Genomic DNA, 23923 nt, shown 5'->3' with positions numbered 1-23923 from the left:
CGGAACTACCCAAATCCATAAAATCAGCGACATAATTTTCGAGGGTTTTGACTTTAATTGGGCTGTACTCACTGGACTAATATTGAATATTTTAAAGCAGTACGAGATTCGAGCTATTTAGACACAGATTTACAAACAAGCCGAGAATAATTTTTTCGCTATGTACATACCACTGAAGGGCATCGTCAATATGTGGGTAATTCTCGAAATTACCTATCAATAAATTCAATAAACAAAAATGTACGAAAACCGAGTCGATCTAATCTGAATGTCATTACCTCATAACTCACCATCCCCCAATTTCTTTTATTCAAAATGAAGAAATGACGGCGAGAGAATGACAAAACAAATCATAACCTAAAAAAATCTCGCAACACAACCTCTCGTTACCAGCTACCTTTTCGCTACGCTTTCTACCTCTAAAAACATACTTAACCACGTCATCGATATTGAAATACTAGAATTACCGTTTTTATTTTTCACTGTATGGAATGATTGGATAAGGTGTAATATTTAAAAAATTACAATGAAATCTTCTTCCAACAAGTAGATGCGTCATTCCGAACAACTAACCCTACTACCAATGGTCAAAAACTAATGGGAGTAGTACCAATATACTCAAAAATGTACCTACTTATCGACTGTGAGGAAATGATTATTTGTTATGGGAGAAATATTGAGTTAACACTAGACAAGTATTTGATGACTTATAATCCTAAATTCGGAGAAATTTTGAAAGTTTGTTGTAATTACAATAGACAAGTCATAGTTCCAAACCGATTTTTCAAAAACTTCTTAATAAAAACTTTAAACAATGTTCTAATCTGGGATATAATGAGAGAATGATTTTCTATATTTACTATATATTTTTATTTCTTATTTCTTAGACCTTTTGATATATTGCATCTAATTGTTCTTGATTTTAGATCTCTTCTGTTTTAAAATTAGGAAAGATAAAATTTGACTTTTATTTGAAAACTTAAAGAAAAGTCGAAACGTCATTTTTTATCTTTCCCCCTTAAATTATTAAAAAAAAACTAATTTTAAAACAAGGGAGACCTAAAATCTAGAACATTTAGATGCATTAATGCCCGTACAGCAGGGGTGCTCAAACTTGAACTGCTGGCGATCTACCTCAATATTTTTAGACTACTTACGATCGACTCTGAGAGGCTGCAAGTATGTGTGATGCAGGGTTGTCGTACATACACGATACACCCTACCTACCTAGGTAGGGTGTACCGTAGCATATATAGATATTAGCTTTCTGCACAATATAGGTACATTATTTTAGTCAAGGTTTGGGTTAGGTTTAGTTATGTTCTTCTCTACAATATCAATGAAAAAACTCATAGTTATTCAAAATTGCGAGTTTATTGGTTGTTACAAAACAAAAGAGTTACATATGGTGTTAAACCTAACTAAAGAGTGGCTTTGGATGTTGAAGCGTGGCACTGCATGTCCTCGGCATACTTTTCATAAGATGGTACGTAACCACTGAGTGCTAATCGCAAGCATGATGACATATGATCGTCAGATAGTCGATTGCGATATTTTGACTTAATTATCTTCATTTCAGAAAATGCAGACTCGCACAAGTAAGTTGACCCAAACAATGCCGTCAGTTGAAGGGCGATTTGCCTTAGATTCGGATATTTATCTTCAGATATAAAACACCAGAAATTTGTATAATCTGCACCGACTCATTTTCAACAGAACATGAGTTCATATTAAACTGACTTGCTATTTCAGTAGCTAATTCCTCAATGTTTTTACATGAAAAAGGATAACTCATAAATGATGCTATATTTTCCAATTTACTGCAATCATAAAAACGCATTTCGAATTGTTCCAAAATATTTGATAATTCAGCCTCATACGTATCATAATTAAAATGAGGAATCTTTGCTTTCAAAGACGGAAAATGTTTCAGATCCTATCTTTTCAGTTGATCTATCATAAGTTGCAATTTACTTTTGAATGCGTTTACTGCGCTAATCATCTCAATAGTAGTTTTTCCTTTACCTTGAAGCTCCAAGTTAACGATGTTTAAGTGCATTGTGATGTCAGTCAAAAATGCCAAATCAGTCAGCCATTTTTCGTTTTTCAAAATCTGAATGTCATCACCTCTTTCGTCTAGAAAAGCTGTTATTTCGGGCAATAATTCTTGAAACCTTTGTAGGAACTTTCCGCGACTCAACCACCTGACGTCTGTGTGAAGAACTGAATCAGTGTGTTCAGCTGACTCCCTATCTTCCAACTGCAACTGAAAGAGCCGCCGTTGCAAGCTACGTGCACGGATGGAATTCACAATTTTTGTTGCAATGCCCATAATTTCCTCCGTGATTAAAACTTTGGAACACAAAACTTGTTGATAATTGATAATGCAATGGAATGAAAAAAATGAAGGGAATTCTTCATTAGCTCGACACAATGCCACAAAACCGTTTTTGTTTCCAGTCATTGCTGGTGCTCCATCGGTTGTAATGCACAATAATTTATATATTGGTAGCTCGTAGTTTTTTACAAAATTAAAGAAAACTTCATATATATCTTCTCCACGGGTCTTCCCCTTCAGTGGAATGATTGTCAAAAATTCTTCCTTCGCCGACATGTCATTGAATACCATCCGAATAAAAATACACAGCTGGGCAGTGTCTGTCATATCGGTGGATTCGTCGAACTGTAAAGAAAAGTATGTACATTCCATGATATCATGTTTTAGTTTATCTGCGATGTCCTGATATGACTCATGACTTCAATACTCCTTGTGACAGTCGAACGAGATAACTGAAGTTCTCTAATAGCAGACATGATTTCTGTTTTATTTTTAAAATCTCCAAATAAAGTCTCACCCGCATCAATAAATGCTTCCTTCACCACCGATCCATCTTCGAATGGTTTCTTGTGTTTCGCCAATATATGAGATATTTTAAATGACGCGATCATAGCAGCTTTTGATTGTTTGGCTGGTCATGTGAACATGGTTTGTTCTTTTTTTAAACAAGATATAAAATCACTTACTTTTCGTTTTCTTAATTCACTCTGTGGCGGAAAATCCTTTTGATTGTTTTTATGAACCGTTTTATGATGCCTCTCTAAGTTACCACGCTTAGGTATTGCAACTGACGCACGACAAATAACACAAATGCACTTATCCTTCACCATACAAAAGAAAAATTCTTCCTCCCAATCCTTATTAAAATGATACGTTTTAGATTTCTTCGCTGCACTCATTTTCCACTATTTAATAATAAACTTTGTATCGACTTAGTATCGCTGTCAAGTTACAATTCAGAATGACTCCAATTCATGCAGGCGCAACATTTATATCGGCGTGAAAGAAAGTCTCGAATGTTCCCGTCAAACGCGCCGCCCGAAACAAGACAGTACAGTCTAGTCTAGAAACAACGCGGCTTTTCTTTGACAAGTGCCGCGCGTTCCTTTGACAAAGCCTTTTTTTGTCGCAAGCAGTATTATTTTATTACGTAATACATTTTTGTAGTTTAGTTACCTACCTACTTATTAAAAATTTTTTTCTTCTCGAGATCTACTCAAAAAGCACTCGCGATCGACCGTTTGAGCACCCCTGCCGTACAGTCTACAATCTCAAAGTTATTACCAACACCTTTAGGATTGATGATGTTCTTTCGAAAAAAAAAACCATCCTAAGTCGGTTAAGTTTATTCTAAAAACTGCTAGGACAAGATTTCATGAGAATTACCCATGCAGACCAAGAAAATTCATCCAATTTGAAGATTGTAACAAGCCATTGTTGAGTTTCAGAGGTAGTAGGACTGCTTTGTAGAATAAAACTAGAGTTTTCTTTGTGTTTAAACATAGCCTATTTGCGTCAGACCAGGACGTGATAGCAATTAGATCTTCGCCCATGGTAGAAGGTAAAGCTTTAATATCTGGACCACTCCAGGTTTTTCTATGGTGTCATCTGCGAAAAAAAAAGACTTTACCATTAATTGGTAAATTTTTGACATCATTAATGAATACCAAAAAAGAATTGGACCTAATACTGAACCACTGCCAGCTGGTAAATTACTCGAAACATTACCATTAACTCGTATCAGTTGTTTTCTATATTCAAGGTAAGATTCAAACCATTTCGGAGGAACACTTCGGATGCCTTCACACTCTAATTTGTTAATTAGAATTTTATGATCAACTCAATCGAAGGCAATAGCGAAATCACAAGACACCGAAGCCGTAAAAAATATATTATCAAATATATTTCATTGAAATAACAGAAAAAAAAAGCGTCATTAGTGCGTTTATCAGGTAGCAAACCAAATGAGCTTTTAAGATTTTATGCTTAAAAAGAAAAGGCAATAGACGGTTTTTCATTAGTCTTCCAATTACCTTGTATATTTGTGAATAAGTTTAGCCCTTACAGTTTGAATTTAGCTATAGAATGTATAAATAACTATGTTTACAAATAACGAACTTTTCAATATATTATCTGACAAAAGTTATAATGGACTTTGTCACCCTATAAACGCCGTCGTGTTCCACATGTTTTGTGAAACAGCCTCGACGCCTGGAGACATGTATGACAAGAAGCCTAGAAAAGTCGTGATTCGATATTATCAAATATTATTGTGTTATTGATAAATAAGAGAAGAAAAGATCAATCGTTCATTTATCATTTTTATGTAAGAAATTTTCTCTCTCGATAAATTTATCGATCTCGTCTATATAAATTCGAATTTAATTGTGATGAAGAAACTCCATAAATGACGATGTCATAATAACAACTGAGTATTTACCGAATATATAGGAGGTCGAGTTATATCGCTCGGAAACTTTTAAATGTCTGTCGTATAGAGTTTATAGAGTCACGGTAATCTGCCTTTTCACTAAAAGCAAAGACATTTGAGTTTAGATTAACTAATCAACTACCCGAACGAACTTTCTAAAACTATCATAAAGGAATTTAAGCCAAATGCGATTTATATAATAACATCAAAGGTTCAATATTTCTAGTTGGATAATCTGATTAAAACCATTGTGATAACTTTCAATAATCACATTTGATTACAATAACTCCTAGTTTAAGTAAATTTGATGTAATCAATATTCGTTTATAAGTTTATAAAGTCTGGGAACAGAAAATCCTCCCAGGGAGCTTAATCTGGCAAATACGGTGCATGAGATAACAATTCAAACTTTAATTCATTAATTTTGGCCATTGCAATAACGGATGTGTGAGCTGGTGCATTATTTTGGATGAACAACACTTTTCTTTTTAACCATATGCTTGATTTCTTCGTTCAAACGTTGCAATAAGTTCGCACAATACTTGCCGTTGATGTTTTTCCTTTTCCAAATTAAAAATGAAAATTATCCCGCGCGCAATCCAATAAACCGACGCCATGACCTTGCCTGGTTAAAAGGTCTTTGTCTTTTCCGGAGCCGGTTTTCCCATGTTTTGATTGTTTTTTCGGGTGTGAAGTGGTTATGAAACAGTACAAAAATTCGACTTTGTTTCTGTGAAACACTGCCAAACACTCGATGGAAACATCTTCAGGACGCTGTTTTGGTTCCATTGTGAGCAAACGCGGCACCCACAGCTTCCTCATGACCAAATTTTCAGTTATGACTTTGTTTGCAGATGGAACGGTCTTTGCATTCTTTGGAGCCGGTTCTTCTTTTTCAGTCCACTGTTTTGATTATTCTTTTGTTTCGGGTGTGAAGTGATGAACCCACGATTCATTCCTGGTTATGAAACAGTGCAAAAAATATGCTGTATAGATTGTCTATTTTCCAATAAAGTGGTACTTTTCAAGCAACTACCAGCATCTCTAGGTCAGACCAGGTACTTCCGGGACCATCCTCGTATCTATGTAATATTCACGACCCAGAGACACTGTTGTGTCCCCCTTATTCACCGTGAACGAGGATGTTCATCCAGTAAATTCTAGAATTCTAGAAAGTAATTTAAAAAAGACCTTCCTACAAATTTTATAAAAAACATCAATATCAAAGGCGCCGAAAAACATCAAACGATTAGGCGTATTCTCCAAATTTTATAGTTCCATTATAACCGGCTTCACGGCCCATGTTGTGGACGAGTTCATAATAATAGTTTTTGTTGAAGTGTTCCGAAAGCCTTGAACATTTTTTAAGAAATTTCCTCTTCTTAACCTGTTTTCAGATTTGAAATATATCAAATAGTTTTTGTAAAATAAGCAAAAAACTACAACCCTTTTTATTCAATTAATTGTTAATAACTTTTGTGACGTATTCTTTTAGGTTTTTTTTTTAAACTTTCTCCATGAAATGACGTCTCAATCATATTTTTAGAAGAAAGAAACAGATTTTAACCTAAAAAGCATTTGTCGACTAGACTATGCACCCTGAAAGTGACGCTAATTCAAATAGAAACAAAATCTAACGAATATTACCCCCATTTATCATAAAACCCTAGTCGCTTGTTTCCTTTCCCATTATACAACGTTATTTAAGCTATTGAGAACACAAAAGACAGACGGTTTTTCTTCAACATAAAATTCGGATACAGTTCTGAAAATTTTTATTTTATTTGATAAACTGATATGTCCGATCGATTACTTTTATATTGCTATCCTCGAGGATAAATTTGTGTTGGTATATTTTTGGTGCGGTAAGATACGCGAAAAAGGATTAATTACGCTTGAAGTTTTGGTCTGCTGGTGGTTAATTTAACCGGGTTTGTTTTATCGCGTGTTTGATCTGGGGGTGGTTCGGATTCCCTGGGAATTCCAATATTGCCCTAATCGATTGATTTAAGTGAGATACGATTAATTAAAAGAATACCAATTAACGTTATTAAACTTCCGTGGTCATGAAAATTGGTAATCAAAATTTTAAGAGTGAAATAATTCCAACCACAAATTGATTTCGTCTTTCTCAAACAAGCGAAAACTAGTGTTCTTAATAACCCCTCGTGTTTTCAGCTAATCTATTATTTTCTTTACCAATTTTCATTAAAATACTTCAAGTATTGTGTTAAATTGATACCATTATACAGGATTGCGTGAAAGTATCGTTTTTTTAAAGCGGGACAACTTTATCTTGGATGAAGATTGTTCTACCCGAAACGCTTATTTTGATAAGTTCGCAAAATGGTTCTCTAGGTCGGCCCTGTCCAGCTAATATGGAATTTTAAAAATTCCGCGAATTCGCGCGATGTCTTTCACATTTTTTATAAATGAACTTTTTATTATAGCGGGCGGTTTATTACAATATTTCTATTAATTACTTTCTACGAAAGTTTATTTCTTTTGTTTGTTTTTGTTCTAGAACTTTGTAGAATTTTATTTAGGTATATAAATGATTTGTAATATTTATAAGTAAATTAGTGAAGTTAAGTGTATTGTGTAATGTGTAAATAAATTAAGAACGTAAGAGAAAGTGTTTATTAATTCACGCCACGAATAGAAAGAATAAATACGAAAAACGTTACATTACTGTAGATTTTCCTAGCGAAATCTTTGTGGAACTATTTAAAAAGCAAGTACACTGGTCAAAAAAAACATAAGATTCCAATTGATACATATGTTATGTTATAGTTAGCTCAGGTTTCTTGCGGATATGAATACTGCTCAGTGAAAAGTTTACACTAATATTAAAAATTTTTGTCAACCATTCATAAATTTCAAAATTTATCTTTCATATTGTTAAGCTGATTTATTTATTATTCTTCAAGTATGACTTATTTGTTAGATTTTTATGATTGTAGTTTAGTCCCAGTTAGCCCTGTTAGCCTGTGATTTATATTTTTGGACCAAGACATACGAATTGTTTTGGTTCTCGTAAATTCAGACTTGCAAGTTAGGTTAGGGTATTCTCTCGAAATGTGAAACACTAAGGAACTCCAGAGCTCGAAACCTGGGAGCGTATGAAGACGAAGATCTCTGGAAATTAAAGCCATCCCACATTCTAGACTTTGAAAGGAGTGGGATTGATGGAAACCATGGGTTTTTCAATATTGCAGCAAGAAAGGGGGACACCATAGATCCTTTGGGTCGCAATGTATACGAGACCCCAAATCCATACATAAATATATTTAAAAGCTCCACCAGGTGGAGAAAACACTTAGGGCTGCTTCGAAAAAATACAATCTAGCGCCTGATTGGCAAAAAAAATTGTCTACTAGTATGACGATCCCAAGAATTCCTCGAAGCCTTGTAATGAGTATTTGAAATAATTGGAAAGGAAGAAGGAACTAAAAGTAATGATTTGGTTAGGTTACCTAAACACTAACGTTTCCCATACATTGAGCTAAAAATTTTAAATGTTATTCGAGAATATGTATTTTGAGGGGCATTTTACTGCTAAAAACTGGCAGGACTATCTTTAAAACAAGTGTTTTATAGTCTTAGTCGTCACCTTTCTGAGAATATTGGTAAAAACGTGTACCATGGATTTTCAAGCCTCTTTATTCAATTTAATGTTGAAAGTATTGTCATTTATATCAGCTTTCCCCATAAAAATCCATGCTTTAAATTTTCCCTATGTCATTTTTGCTTACTTAAGATTTTGAAAAGCAACATTTTCGCAGTTAAAAGGTTCAGCAAAGGTTTTCTTTATTCCTAATTTTGGATGCAAAGGTTACAAAACAATGGTCTGTTGTTGAACTAATGAGGGATGGATCCGACGTATTGATTCTTTTATCGTGACTATTCAAATAAACAAAAAACACTATTTAGTGCAACCTTATTGCACGCCCAAAACTAAAGCAATTATTTTAGAATCTGCTCAGATATTCGAAGATTATTTTCCATACTTTATCTTCTCAAGAGCAAGCCTTAGATTTCCGTAGGTTTTTTTCAAAGAAACTGCATGTCCCACAGGATATTTTTTCATGAATCTATGAACAACGTCCAACTTAGTGGTCGTAATCAATACCGAAAGCTTGAAATAAGACATAGACGTTATTCCAATAAACCAAAAACCATCTCTTCATATAATTTCTTAGGATATATGCTTCTCATTTCCGAATTATCTCAACTATGCTCGATTTGTTTGCAGTCGGTCGTGAAATAGGAATTACGTTATCTATGTGCAATTCTGCACAATATCTCTTGTAGATATTCTAACATATATCACTGAAATTTTCACCCTCTCACTTCCAATAAAATGGATATTCGAACTAACGTCTCGTGAAATTAGATTAGGCATGAATATATTTGAAATATTTAATATGAATACGACATATTTTGAATTAGTACCTTAATGTCCGAGTTTTAATGGATGGATGTTTCTTAGAAATCATATTTTAATACGAATTACATATTTCATCAATAATTTTGTTGCTTGAAATTATATTCTGTGGCAATTCAATTTCTTACATAGTATCCAAAGTCAGTTTTTCGTTGTCTAATTTTAATATATAATCAGCAAATTGTCATTGCCCTGTATCAACGCGCATATTTTAAAAACAGACCGTAAGTATCATTTAATAGGAAACGCCATCTTTTTTTGTTATTTTTCTACCAATAAAAACCTATATCAATTTATCGCCCCCAAAACCCCCTGTTTCAACGTTTATAAATGACGTTAAATTTTAATAGGTTAGCTTATTGTAAATGATGTTGAATATTGATTGGTTAGTTTTCGAACGACATGAAATTTTTATAAACTAACCAATCAACATAACCTAACCTAACCTTATCTAACCTATAAAAATTCAACGTCATTCATAACCTAACCAATGAAAATTAATAAATATTTCTATAGTTAGCAGAATGAAAACGCTTATATATATATACAAGAATTGCTCGTTTAAAGATATAAGATAGAGAAACCATTCGAAGATTTTTTTTAATTTTGCCACAATCCCACAACGAAAACGCTTATATATATATATATATACAATATTTGCTCGTTTAAAGATAGAGAAACCATTCAAAGATTTTTTAAATTTTTAATAAAAACGCTTTTTAATGGAATAAAACTTTTGGAAATTATATAATTCATATTTATGTTTGAAATTTTCGTAAATGAAAATGAGCTTAATACATTTTCAACACATTCATATTTTCTCTAGAAAACTGACTCTTGCGTCGTCGGTTACGCAGTTACTTCAATTCACGAACAAGTTCCTTCCGCTTATCTCCGACGAGTAGATAAATATACAGCATTCTTCAGGCTTCTTTTGTACTGACCCTCCTTCGTCCATTTTCAACGACCACAAAAAACGAATCTGCAGATCATTACACCAAAAAACCTCGGACAAAAATCACCTATAAAATTTTATTTTCATACTATGGATGATACTTGCGCATGAATTCAGAGTAGCACCAATATACAATAAAGCGTTAACAATGGATATACATTTAGTCCATGCTATAACCCATTGAGTCCTTCCAAGCAAAAGTAACCGGCTTTTTCCCCAAAATAAGCGTTTACCTAACGTCATCGTCTGATGAGAATCCCTCTTCTGTAAATGAAACTTTGAGGTTAGGAAACAGAGAAATCGCTGAAAGCCAGATCTAGTGGAAACAGTAGGTGATCAACCAATTCGAAGTATAATTCGTTATTGTGAGGGGTACGTTGTCCCGATGGAAAAACATCTGCAGATCATGTACACCAATAAAACCTCAGAAGTCCTAGTCCAGCGTGGAATGATATTCACAATGCTCATCTAAACTATACTCCCCTGTAAAATTTTATTTTCATACTGATGGTGTCTGTGATGATGAGGAAATGGTTTTGGGCGCTACTTTGGTTTGTATGTGTTAGGGCTTGATATATGGATAGAATGATAGAATCAGTTACGACAGCTGCACCTACGCGAATTAAGGTCATTAAAAATACCAAATTGACCTTAATAGTCAAGTTTTAGACGATCCTATTCGTCTCGAATTCTGCGTCGGTTTTGATATGAAACTGTCAAATTTGAAGTATAAATTTATAGCCAACATTTGAATTTTTTGTAAATTTCTAATATTGTTAAAAACAGTGTCACGAAAAGTTACAAGAGTAGTTTAGAATAAAGTTTTGAGCGACATTAAAAGGGCTCTATAACTCCTCAGGAATGCAACTTGGTATAGAGGTAATCTTTCCCCAAACGTCAGCTTTTGGGCTCCCCCTGAGCGATAATAAAAACATCAAAATATGTTCATTTATTTTTTCAATTGTTATTTTTTCTTTGTCTAGTCGTGGAGAAAGTTTAGTTACGAGGGCTGTTCATAAAGGATCTACGGACGCTACGAACGCTGTTAAGTGAGTTTTGGTGAGATTGGCTGTAACTTGGCCCCTTTTCTCCCACTTTCCGCCCCGGCGAACTGTTTATAAAGTTCATTCTTATTTCGGTAGCCGCAATTGATGGAGCTTCCATCTTATTCTCACGCCAGTGTCTGCAAAAAAAAACGTTCCACTGGTGGAGATCCATTGCCTACTGTATGAAATGGTTGAGTAAAAGTGTATGAGTGCGCAACATGTGCGCATATGTTGCAGAGCATTTAAAAACGGGCGCACAGACGGTCATCGGATGAAATGACGAATCGGGGCCGAGATGTTAGCAAGAGACTTCACAACCGACGAAGAGACGAAAGAAGAAGTTTTAAGCTATATTGGCGGCGCGGTAGCAGTCATAAAGAAGAAGGTACATCGCATGCAAAAATACGGCGATTATGTCGAAAAATAGAGGGTCTACGCTTTCCAAACATTCGTTAGAAATTTTATTTTATGGACATTTCGTTCCTGTGTCAATGACCAACGATGTCGAGGCATGTCAAACTCAAATATAAAAAAAAAAGATTAAAAACTTGTCAGTAGACGCGTGACGCAGAAAATCGCTTCACACTTAAACGCGGATATTTAAAAGTGAATGAAATTTATATGAAAATTAAACTTTTTTTCCTCTAAAGTTTCCTTTAAAAACGTTGAAGTAGAAAAGCTATTAGGGTTTGTTTATCCATACAATTAAAGAACATAATCGTATTTTTAAACGAATTTTCCTTTTTGAAAAGGAACGTAACAAAAATAAACACGGTTTTTATATGAAGCGAGAATAAAATTTGATAAATAGCCTTTTTGGCGGTGACTTACATTATAACTACAAAAGTACAAAAAAATATGCGACCTCTTTTTGAAATGGATTTTTCAACAGGAATTAGTGGAGTCATTAAATACGGTAAAAAATTAACAGATTAATTTTTTTTGTAAAGTAAATTTCCCTATGCAGAATCGGCAATTTTTTTAGTCAAATTTATCATTGGTGTGAGAAAAACTAAGTTCCGGAAACAACTCAGAATGCAACTCTCTAAAGTATTTAATTTGGACTTCATCTACTGTTTACTAAATAATTATTTATTCTTGATCAACTGAATATACGAGGTGGGGCTAGTTCTAACGAACCTAGACAAATATGCGCAGCCGTAGCTTTGATTTTGACGGGATCGTTTTTTTGTTTGTGCGTCCACGGATTTAAGCGTTTTAAACGTAGTCGAGAAAATGTCGAAGATGATTTACGTTTGAGTCACTATTCCACGTCAAGAACTTATGAAAATATCGAAAAGTCTGTAATTTTGTTCGATCTAACCATAGACTAAGTATTCGTACGATTGCTCAATCTACAGAATTGACAAAACATATTTATAGATATATAAGCGGCAAGAGGTTTTTAGCCAAGTAAAACATTCCAGTATTAGACCTTCCGCTTATTCGTCGGATCTTGCACTCTTCCCCTTTCCTAAGGTCAAATCTGGATTGAAAGGAACAAGATTGGAGTCTGCTTGAGCTGCGAAAGAAAAAGCGGCGTGCGTCCTAAAGGAACCGACAGTGAAATACTTCCTGTACTGTTTCCAACAATGGAAAATTCGCATGGAGTAATGTAGGGATAGTTAGAGCTGCATATGAATATATGATTTTGTGAAGAGAACCTCTGTTGCTATGATCTCAATGCCTGTTTCAGGCTCTCGTTTTAAAACATAGTAGCCTATTATAGCCTACTACAAACTGTTATACCTTTTTTTCATAGAGCGTTTCCGCCTGTGTTTTCAACCATGTGGTAACATTTTATCTCAGCTCGTCATCATCGTTGGAGTATTGACTGCCAAGAAAATATTTTAGGTGTAAGAAAAGATGGAAGACGCTAGGAGTCAGGTCAGGGATATACGGAGTAAATTTATGCATTGATTGCTTGGCCTCGTGGTAAGAAATCATAATGCGTTTTCTGTCCCAAAAAAACGTGCACAAGAATTTTCGAAGTGTCGAGGTTTGCTTAGACTTTTGTTGGGGACGAAACATGCTTCTATTCAATGATTGCCGTTTAGTTTTTGCGTCTCAACGTCACCGTGCCAAAAACTGTCCGTTGTTTTTTATGTTGTTTAAGTAGAATTTTAGATACCCAACGTAAGCAAAGTTTTCGACCATTTCATGAATTTCATAGCGAGAACACTAATTGTAAACTTAAAGATTTGCTCAAGTTTCTTTTCAATTGTGTTGATTAGTTCATCCGTAACCAAAGATGAGCGTCCACATCGTTCTTCGTCGTGCACTTGATCATGTTCTTATTTGAACTGCTTGACCCTCCATCTATCGTTGAGCCACTCATAGCATTTAATAGATTTGATTTCACAAGCCGCGGCGTTTCCAATTAAGTGTGCATAGAAAACATTATTGGTAATAGAATGTTAGATTTACAATTAGGAACACACTTCTGTGACAATTTAATGGACCAAATTTACAAAAAAAAATGTAAGAGAATCGAAGCTTTATGTTTTCTCAAGGTTCTGTATGACAATCGAAACTTCTGTCCTAACAGAGATGCATATATCCAATCAACGATACCAGCCATCTACGACTATGGATCCGCAAGGGAATTGGGACCTCCTCTTTTTATTCATAAAATCTCCCATTCGAAAGGAATTATTTTCAATTTTCCTGTATCATGATTTTCAACTTTGCTGTGGTGAAGAAATTAACACAGTTAAGGTAACTGGGACCCATGTGGCTCTTCGTCAACTGGGTGTTCTTTTAAAGGAAGAAAGTATTTCAAAAATTGTATTGAAGAAAAGCAATTATCACCGTTTATATTTCCGTGGGAGCTGTAGAAGGCTCGAAAAACGATTCTCAATAAATATGAAATACAAAAGAACAACAGAAATGAAAATACTCAGAAACATGTGCGGGTACACATTAAGAGACAGAAAGAGAAACACAGACATAAGACACGAATGTGAGGTGCATGGAAGACATAGTCAGATGAGGACGTAAACGTAGAAGAGCTTGGAACGAACACGTGTACAGGATAACTAGAGAAAGATTAGCAAAGATCGCACGAGACGGTAAACCAGGGACACGACGACCTTTAGGAAGACCTCCAAAAAGATGGATGGATTCATGGACATCAACATCTCAAGGATGAAGTTGGAAACTACAGACATGAAATTCTTGTATTCACTAATATTTGACAAAAATCTAATAAACTATTGGAAAAATGAGTATAAAATATGTCCCATTTTCTTGCTGTGGCACTGGAATAACTCATCCCATATCATTTGGATCAGGATGCGGAATTGCTCCTAAAGATTTGCGCCTTCTATTTCATACGCTCCCAGTTGTAATGCTATCGAGTTCAATACTCCCTTACGCTTCGAAGAAATGTGGTTAGAGGTTCGCCTGTTAAGCAGCAAAGTCTGCATGTTACATCCACTGTTAATCCAAGCATCTTCGAAGAAATTTGTACTTTTTCAATATTGGGTTTTAATGATTCAGTTAAAAGTTATGAATCAAACATGATGTGAACGTTTCGTATCAACACTTCGTATTTTATTCAACAGATATTCAATATATTTATTTTAAATAAGTGATTATATCGATTCCATCCAACAACTTTCCATGTTTAGTAAAACTATTTTTCAGATTCTTGATTGACGTATTCAATAATCCATAATCGGAACCCGCTCGAATTCATTCTATTAATTAAAATTGTCCTTTGGATTCCATTTTATTAAAGCAATCAAAATAATTAGTCGATTAATAATTTAAACGGTCAATGCCTCTAAAACACAGAGACATTTTAAAAGCGGTAACAATCAGAAAACAATCAATTTAGAACAAAGTATAATATAAATATGCTTATATAATACGTTCAAATTAAATAACGAGGATTCAATCCTAGAATACTACTTTTAGTAAAGTCTGGAAGTCTGCAGATGGTAACGTCATTGGTGATTAGACTCTATCGATTTCTACCAGAGGTCCGTCGTATTTAGATCTAGGCTTTATGGAATATGTGGATTTCACGATTGCTTGATGCTGATCAAAAACTCGCTTGTATTAAAAATTCGAACGAATAGACTGAAGAACGTGCTTCCAAACACAAAAAAACAAAAAAGATAACGACCACTGCGCTTATACCTAATAAGATATTTTGTACAAACCTCTGCATCTCATTGGCCTACTCACAAAATACTAAAATGAGCAGGTTTTGCGCAGAATAGTTTCTGTGGTTTGTTTGCAGATTCTGCAGTTGTCGTCCTCTGTCTCTGTGAACTAGATTAATGTAGTTTCTTCGGTCCAAAACATAGAGTATGTATCCCTTGGTGGCCTGGTAGCTACATTAGAGTTACTTTTTTTATATTAGCTTAGCGAGAGCTTTTAGAGTTTGTTTACACTACAACTCTAGTTGCGACGTTTTCTCATTAGTCTTTAGAGCCTTCAAGGTCGCTTAACTATCGCAGAGAATGTGAGTTTGCTATCTAATAAGGTTTCATTTCAAGCTATGCTGAACACTTGTTCATTGCTAGCAATTCTATTTGAAAAATAGCTAGTGAATTTCCTAGTAGTATGGAGAGCTTGCAAGCTAACCAGAGAGATGCATTTCGAGCTTATGGGATATAGTTCTTGACCTATGGTGATAACTACTTCGAATGGGATGTCTGTGTCCATCATGCTACGTATTTGGTCCATTGGTTTGTCACTGCTTTCTTGATTTATCGATTTTAGAATCCTTAGGTGACCTGTCAGATTTCCCGAATTTAATGTTTCTCTTTGGATTAGCCTGTAGGTCCTCTAAATACTTCTTGTTTCGTTATAAGGTGAAGCCTGTAAGGCTGTAGTGAGGCATGGATTCTATGATACTTGAAAATATCGACCTTTGAATTTAGTTTAGTTTAGTTTTCGGTTACCAAACAAGCGATACGTGTGTGATCATGAGTTTATTGACCGTTTGGTATACACAGTATACCATCTTAAGTTTTAAATCCCCATATCTTGCCTACGAGCATGCGACAAGTCAATATAACCCCAGTGGTTTTGGAAATTACCTTGTCTAGGTGATTGTTTCAAATAAGTGGTTTATCCAGATATTTTTCTTCATTGGAAAGTATCAGTTACCTTTCTTCTGATTCTAAATGGGACTTTTATCGGGGTTGATTGATAGTCATTCTCCATCAACCCAGTTTTTAATTGTATTTAGTGCCGTTTACGTCTTTGGTGAGACCATACTTCCATGCTTAACCTCAATCACTAGTATCAGATTATCTAGTTAGAATTTTGTCCAGTACTGGTAACTACATTAGGGATGGTAGGTTTTGCTTACTTTACGTTGTAATAGGATCGATTTAGCCCATTTGAAAATAGGAAGATCCATCTCCCGTTCTTCTAACAATCTCTTGATGGATCTTTATTTATTGTTTAGACTTTTTGTTAACTTATTCCATTTGTAGAAGAAAAATTATAATGCCCTCGCCCATTCGTTGTTGTTGCATGAAAATTAGCCCAACTGTCTCGAGATCTATTGTCTCATCTGCCATATTGAGCTGATTTTTAAGAAAGTTTGCGGCAATCCACGTATAGAGAATACGAATTATTTTTGAATCTATTAAAACCATCATTTTGATCATTTAAGAAGATATGAAGTAATTTTCCAGCGAGCGAACTGTTAATTTCAAATTACGTACGGAATATTATACTAAAAGACATAAATCCAGATATCACTAACGACAAGATCATTTTAGATTTTAACATGCTACAAATTTAGCAGTTATCGCTTTTCTGTGACGTCTACTATATGTGATTAGCCCCCTAACACAATTCAATCAGTTCTAGTGGAATCGTAATCACCTACCTAGTTTCTGAAATCCCAGGAAATTACATCGAATTGAATTGTTACATAGCGCTACCAATTTAAAAGTTTATTTTTCAATTTTCACTACAGCCACGGCGTTGAAGTGTTAATTTTCGTTGTTATTCTCCCAACAATATCATACCGAATGGTCTATACTCGTTTAAATTCATAAAATTTTACAATACAAAAGCTAAAATAGGTTGTTAAAGCGAAGCTTTGTATTTAGAAGGCGATTTTGTTCATTATTTTGGAATATTTAGTCCGTTATATCATAGTTATGAGAGTGGGAAGTCATAAACCACGTAGGGTACTTGTACCCTATTATCAAAGGCTAACCGAGCTGAACCTTTTAACGTAACTATAAATAAATTATAAATAAGGTTTACTCACGTGGTTAGAACCTCGCAGGTGTGAGATAAGATGACTGTGCAAAAGCAGATGATTTGTAAGCCTGGTAGAGAGCTCATCTATGTGCGCCTTAGTTTATCTCATGCCCAGGTGCTTCCATCCATCTCCTTAGAAATCATTCTACGAGCAGTTTTCTTAAAAATACCATAGCTACATATTTGGCTATACCAAAAGTTCTGGGATCACTATAATCTCCTAAAAGAGCCATCACTTATCAGTTCCTGCAGGGTGCTATTGAAACAGACACACCGAAGTCGTTGAACGAATGATCCTTTGCGAAACAACTTAGACCAATTCTCAATTGTAGACACAAGTCACCGTGGACAGTTCTTGGAAACATCTTATGAAATTATGAAAACCAGATAGACGAAACCACGTCTCAAGAAGATATGGCGGGCTATACATACAATATTTTACGCAATATCAATCTTGGAGGCGGCGGTATAATACTTAGAGGTGCTATTTTGTAAAATAGACGCACCGGAGTCGTTGGACGAATGATCTTTTGGAACCGTGCTTTGCGATATGTCGGATATATTAGGTATGACAGATTTATATTAAAAGCTCGACTATATGCCTTGATAATCTAAATAAAATCTAGATTCAACGATCAGATTGGCCGCCCTGTAGCCCGAACATGTATACAGCACATGAGGGATGAACTAAAACATCGCGCAAAAAAAATAATCTCGTTCCGAATACACGAGAGAAGCCTCGGATTACATTCTAATATGAATGGAAAACAATTTCTCAAGCATACATTCGAAACTTAGTAATATACCGAGAAGAATGAAGGCAGTAATTCAAACTCGAAGAGGGAATATTCGATATTAAATATTTCCATGATGTTATTCATGTTGTCGCTTTGGTAGTTATTAAGTTCAATGTGACTTTCATAACGTTAAGTTTTTTTTTTAAATATTCCTTTCATTAAAGGTTAAAGATGTTCGCTTAAGAATTGTAGAACTTTTTTACTAGTACAGTGCTTTACTATCTAAGTTTCTTGGCATTTTTCGTACCATCTTCTTTATATCTGAGTTCTACAAGTCTACCGCCTCGCCGCGAATATAGCTTCACTTTTTTCAGCTCTTCGTCGGTTTCTTTAATTCAGGGAAGAGGTGGTAATCACTGCGGGCTAGGTCTGGGCTGTAAGGGGGATGTAAGACAGTATTCCATCCATATCTATACGTCCCCGTTTGATTGATCTGCACATGTTGCACAATCATACACGTTTTTTCTAACATTTGGAAATGAATATCCATCGGAGGAACGTTTTTTGCACACTGAACCTCCAGCTTTCACGACTGCCAAGACAAGAATAAACGTTGTAGACAGCTCGATGGGGTGGTAACTGGGAAAAGGGAAGCCAAACTACACACTAGTTTTACCAAATCTCGCCTAACCGTTCGCATCTTTTGGGAATCTTATTTCATGGACAGTTTGCACTAGATTTGATTTACTTAAGTGCTTTAGAATTTAAATCAAAATTGTGTTGCTGGATTGCAGATTCACTTACAAACCAAAATGAAGAAAAATATTTTAAATAAATATTTTACAAGTGGTGCGTTAATTTTAAACATTAGTTTATTAAGAATCCACAAAGGCTGTTGCGTTAGTAAAATTTTCGGTGTTGAATTAATAATCAAAGATTTATTTGATGGATATGTTGCATTACAAATATCCCATAACGACTAACTAATTCTATTGTCTCAAAGAGGAACACTCGTGTTTAAGCAAAAAATTCTTCGAATACATTGTAAGACATTTTAAATTGATAGCGGACTGCACTATTCACATGCAATGACAATAAAATTCTGTTATACAGAGTCGTATCGAGGATATTGGTACACCAGGATCAAAGACATTGCATATATATTTGTAGATAATTTTGGTTTGTTTTACAGGCACTCTGCAACTATAACTAAAAGATATAGACACCTCCAAAAGAAAGCTACTTTTGGCGGGGTTTTGTAGTGATTTTTATCATGAAAGATTACATTAGAAAATTTTAGGACTCTATTTTTCATCTATTTGCTCAAATTAATCCTCAGGTTACGGGGGTGCCATGATAGTTAATATATCTTCCAGAATTTGGCAAATATTTCCCTTGAATTCATATAAAGTAAATCTACGTAAAAATCAGTAGACGTGGCAACGCTATCATATAGTATGTCGTTTCCTTGAAGCACGACATAATCCCTTTTGTTTTAACTAACATGGGGCGGATTGTAGATTTCTAATTTTATTTTTTCAAAATTTTTTTGGGAAATAATAGATTTTTCTTGATTAAAAAATTTTCTTTGTATGTATACGTATATCTAGAAATAATTCTTTATTGTTAATCATTCTATTATTTACTAACTTGTATATTTGACCTTATTTATTGGGATAAATTTAAATAAAAGTGAACGAATTGAAATATTTTCAAATGTATCTCATATTTTCACTTCTAATTTTAAAGCCGGTCATGTTTCTTTGTTTTCCATCAGTGACGTACCTACTTCATTAAAAATTCTATGTGAGTATTTGCTGAGATGGAATTTAATGCCATTATTTCAAGTAGGCAGACTGTTAACTTTTTTAAAAGTCGATTGTATTCGATTTTAAGTATTTGAAAGATGTTTTTTCTAAACATGTTTTGATAAAAACCCAACTAGAATATATATTAGTTTATGAATATATGTACACTTCTGTTTATTGAAAAAGCATAAGCAATGTCACTGTCTTGTCAGTGACAGATAATTCAATAATTAATTTGAATTGAATTAATGTGAATTAAAAGTGTACTCAATGCATCCTCGGTTAATTCAAATTCAGAAAGCTGCAGTTACTGCCAAATTGGATGATGGCTGGTCTATCAGAAGACTGACAACTCATTTAGGTCTTAATGCGAGTACCGCAGAGTCCGTCCGTAAATTTACACAATTAAAAAATTGCCTTAAATCTATTCCTAGACTATTTCAATGAACATACGTGTACGTCAATACTTTTACCTTTTTCAAAAACTAATTTTCAATCAGAAAGACCTAGAATGAGGACGTCTTTTTAACAAAAACATACAAAAAGGTCTAAAATGTAAAAATTTGAGGTCTTTGCCAACTACTTTATCGACGTTATTGTTGTGGGAATGTTGCAATCAAACACCAAAGTGAATTTTTTTACGAAATTTTCCAATAACTATGTATTAATCATCAGAGACTAAAATTATGGTCGAAATATAATTGAAAAATTGAAAATCATTATATTCATTTGATTTAAAACAGAAATAACCATAAGTTATAAATATAGAGTTTGTTGATTTTGGTTTCTATTTAATTGTTTTTAGTGATTGAAATCCGTTCAATTGAAAGTTAGTTCAGGTAATTATGGACGACGTTGAATTTCGAGTAAGATATGTTGTTATTAAAACCAGACGTTTCTTTATGATTCTTTACATTTACTAAAACTTTGGGAGATTTAAAATCCATAGAATGACCTTCATAGAAAACATGTTTGGCAAGCGCACATCTGTCAGAGTATAATTTGCTGTCACTTTGGTAGGAAGTAGTCTGATTGGTCAGTAACCTTTTAGGCTGACCAATTTCTTTTTCCATCACAATTTAAATAAATAATGTCATGAACTAGATTAAACAATTAACTGGATGGTGTTCTGTCTTTGATTTTGTTAAAAGCATGTTGGATGGTGAGGTTTTTTCTGTAAACTTTAAATATATGTTGTTTAAAGATTCCGGAAAGGCTTGGAGTACCTGATGTGATAAATGTGTATAACTAAATAAGATATTTATCTTAGAATTAGTATTATTCTCTGATATAAAAATCACTACGTTATCTACAGGCTTTTTGATGTTCAATATTATTCATAACGACTTAATGACTTATGTTCCATATTATATTCCATAAAAGTATTTTTCTGTTTAGTTCTTTTCAACCCCTTCGAATTGTATTTAAAATTAGTTATAAAAATTATATGAACTTCTGACTATGAATTGCCGTATTAATTAATTACAGTCGGGCGGGTTTTAGTAGAGCATTAATTTTAACGAGTAGCAGTTGTTTTTGAGAAAATGAACTGGACGATATGAAAAGACTATAAATTTAAAACCAAAAATGACGCTATAATTTATTATTTATTTATAATGGAACGATCCAAGCCAAGGAAAATATGTATCAATCAAAATAGATGACGAACAGATATCACCTACTAATACCGCAAAATATTTAAAACTAACAGTGATTGTGAAGCAGAGCAAAAAGCAAAGAAATAAATGTACAATAAATTATTTCCGTGGCGACAACCCCCTCACATTTAAAAATACATAATACAGGTACACTTTCATTCAAGACAATTTTTCCTTCGACCGTTTCCACGAACAATTTCCTCAAGAAAACAATAATCCTCGACATCCGATTCAGGGAATTCCAAGTTACGTTCTTCTGGGAATTTCAAGTCGCCATTCTTTTATAACTTTCTAATATCCTGATGGCATGCAATTAACTTAATCCTCTCCGATGTACCTGGTACACGTTTTAGGAAAACCGACATAGCTACTTCCTTCCTATTTTTACATTGTTTCATTGCACACTAACCCGAGAGTCGTTGTGGATCGAAAAGAAGTTCGCTTTTCCTCGAGACACAAAGCGAACAGATATCGAACGCCTAGATCTCAGTGGAGATACGCTGCTCCTATAGATTCATCACGCGCGACTTATATATAAACATATGAAATCGGTTTGAACCTACGTGATTCAACTAAGAGGATGTGCTAGAGTAAGCAACACCCAAATCCTGTAGAGAAATAAAATGCTAAGGAAAAATGTTAAAGCACCTTGGTACTCGAGAATTGAAGATACAAAAAGGTAACCACTAGAGTCTCTGCGAAGTACGAAAGGTGAACATCGGGGTTATGCAGCTTCTCAGCAACACCTACCCAAAGAGAAGACAAAGTCTTTTGAATTAGATACCCAAGTGTGTAGTGGAATTTTATATGGTGTGAACTATGGAATAAATTTTGGACAAATTTGTACAAAACTGTGTAAAAGTAGTAGAAGTAAATAAGTTTTCTACATAGGTATTGGAAGGAGATTGTATTGTTTTTTTTCTTATCTCCCAATTTATTTCAACAGTGGGGTAATTTTATACACACAGTCTTTACTTACTTTATTCAAAAATTTGCACCTAGACCATATAATAATTAACTTAACACTACTTGTAAAAACTAATTCCGTAGCTCAACAAGCTCGAATATATGTCAAAAACAAATGTCTAGTATTCTAGAAAGTAAACAAAAAAATCAATTAATCAAAACTACGCTGCGATAAAAACAAACATCAAACGAATTCCGTTCTCGCCAAATTTCAGATTTTCATTATAACTGGACAGGATCTACTTCTTAGTCCATGTCATAGACGAGTTCGTAACTACTCGAGAATATTGAAAAAGGTTTTAAATAAAAGCTGTTAAGCATTCAGGCCTACCTTGTATGGACCACCTTTCCTCTGAAACGCATTCTTTCATTTCAAAGTTCAAAATTCAATAAGAAATATAAAAATTGGGGTTCAAAAAATTGTTTTATCCTTTCTAATAAAGATGAAGGGGTGGATGGCTTTCTGTTAAAACGAATATAAATCCAATGTTAAATGATTTGAGAAAGAATATCTTTTTGATTCACGAATTCTCAATTTAAATCACATGACGAAGCTAAGTAAATAAATGAGAAAGATGTTATTGATCACTGACATATGATACATCCTGTATATTTTTTTTTTGAAAACAATGCGTACGTAAATTAGTATAGTAACATTGGATATCAACTTCTACTGAATAATTTCCTTAGATTTAAGACATTTATAGTATACAATAAAATAAAAAGAATTTGGTTCTCAAGAACACCTGCAGAATATTATGGCCTATAAAGCACAAATCAACTTATGGTGGGAGTTTCGTATGTAAGGGTAGTTGAAAGGTGAAAATTTCAATAAATGAACTGACAAGTATCAGCTTCGAGTTTTTATCCAAAATAAAACTTTTTCCCATATACTAACAGACATAATACTAAATTGCCTTCGTTTGGTTTTAACCCTTATCAAATGTGCCTTGTCATTCTGTTACTAGCGGTGACGTGCCGTTAACTTTGGAAGACCCTAATGGAGGATCTATTTACTTAATTATATCGAGATAACGTCGTAGTGAGTTTTACAATAAGGGTAAGACGTACTTCTTGTATACTTTATCTATTCTAACTGTAAACTGTAAAAAGCAGCAAAGAACGCCGATATCCAAACTTGAGGCGAGTTTTAAAAAAGACAAAAAAATTTTACTATCTTTTATGGAAACATGCCGTATAGTCGATCTTCAATAATAATAATACTACGTGCATTTACACGTGCATTTACATATTTGATATCTGAATTTCATAATTCTTTTGATAATGCGGTTGTCCT

At 34.1% G+C, this 23923-nt stretch overlaps 1 protein-coding gene across 1 annotated transcript in view; it reads left to right on the top strand.

The window, feature by feature from the left end:
* LOC130901462 (protein-tyrosine sulfotransferase) overlaps window positions 1-23923 on the top strand; it is a 98730-nt gene that overhangs the window by 21509 nt on the left and 53298 nt on the right. The gene's annotated exons all lie outside the window — the stretch shown is intronic.

This window comes from Diorhabda carinulata, chromosome X, assembly GCF_026250575.1.
Source record: "Diorhabda carinulata isolate Delta chromosome X, icDioCari1.1, whole genome shotgun sequence".
NCBI lineage: Eukaryota > Metazoa > Arthropoda > Insecta > Coleoptera > Chrysomelidae > Diorhabda > Diorhabda carinulata.
This window is presented reverse-complemented; position numbering and strand designations above follow the sequence as displayed.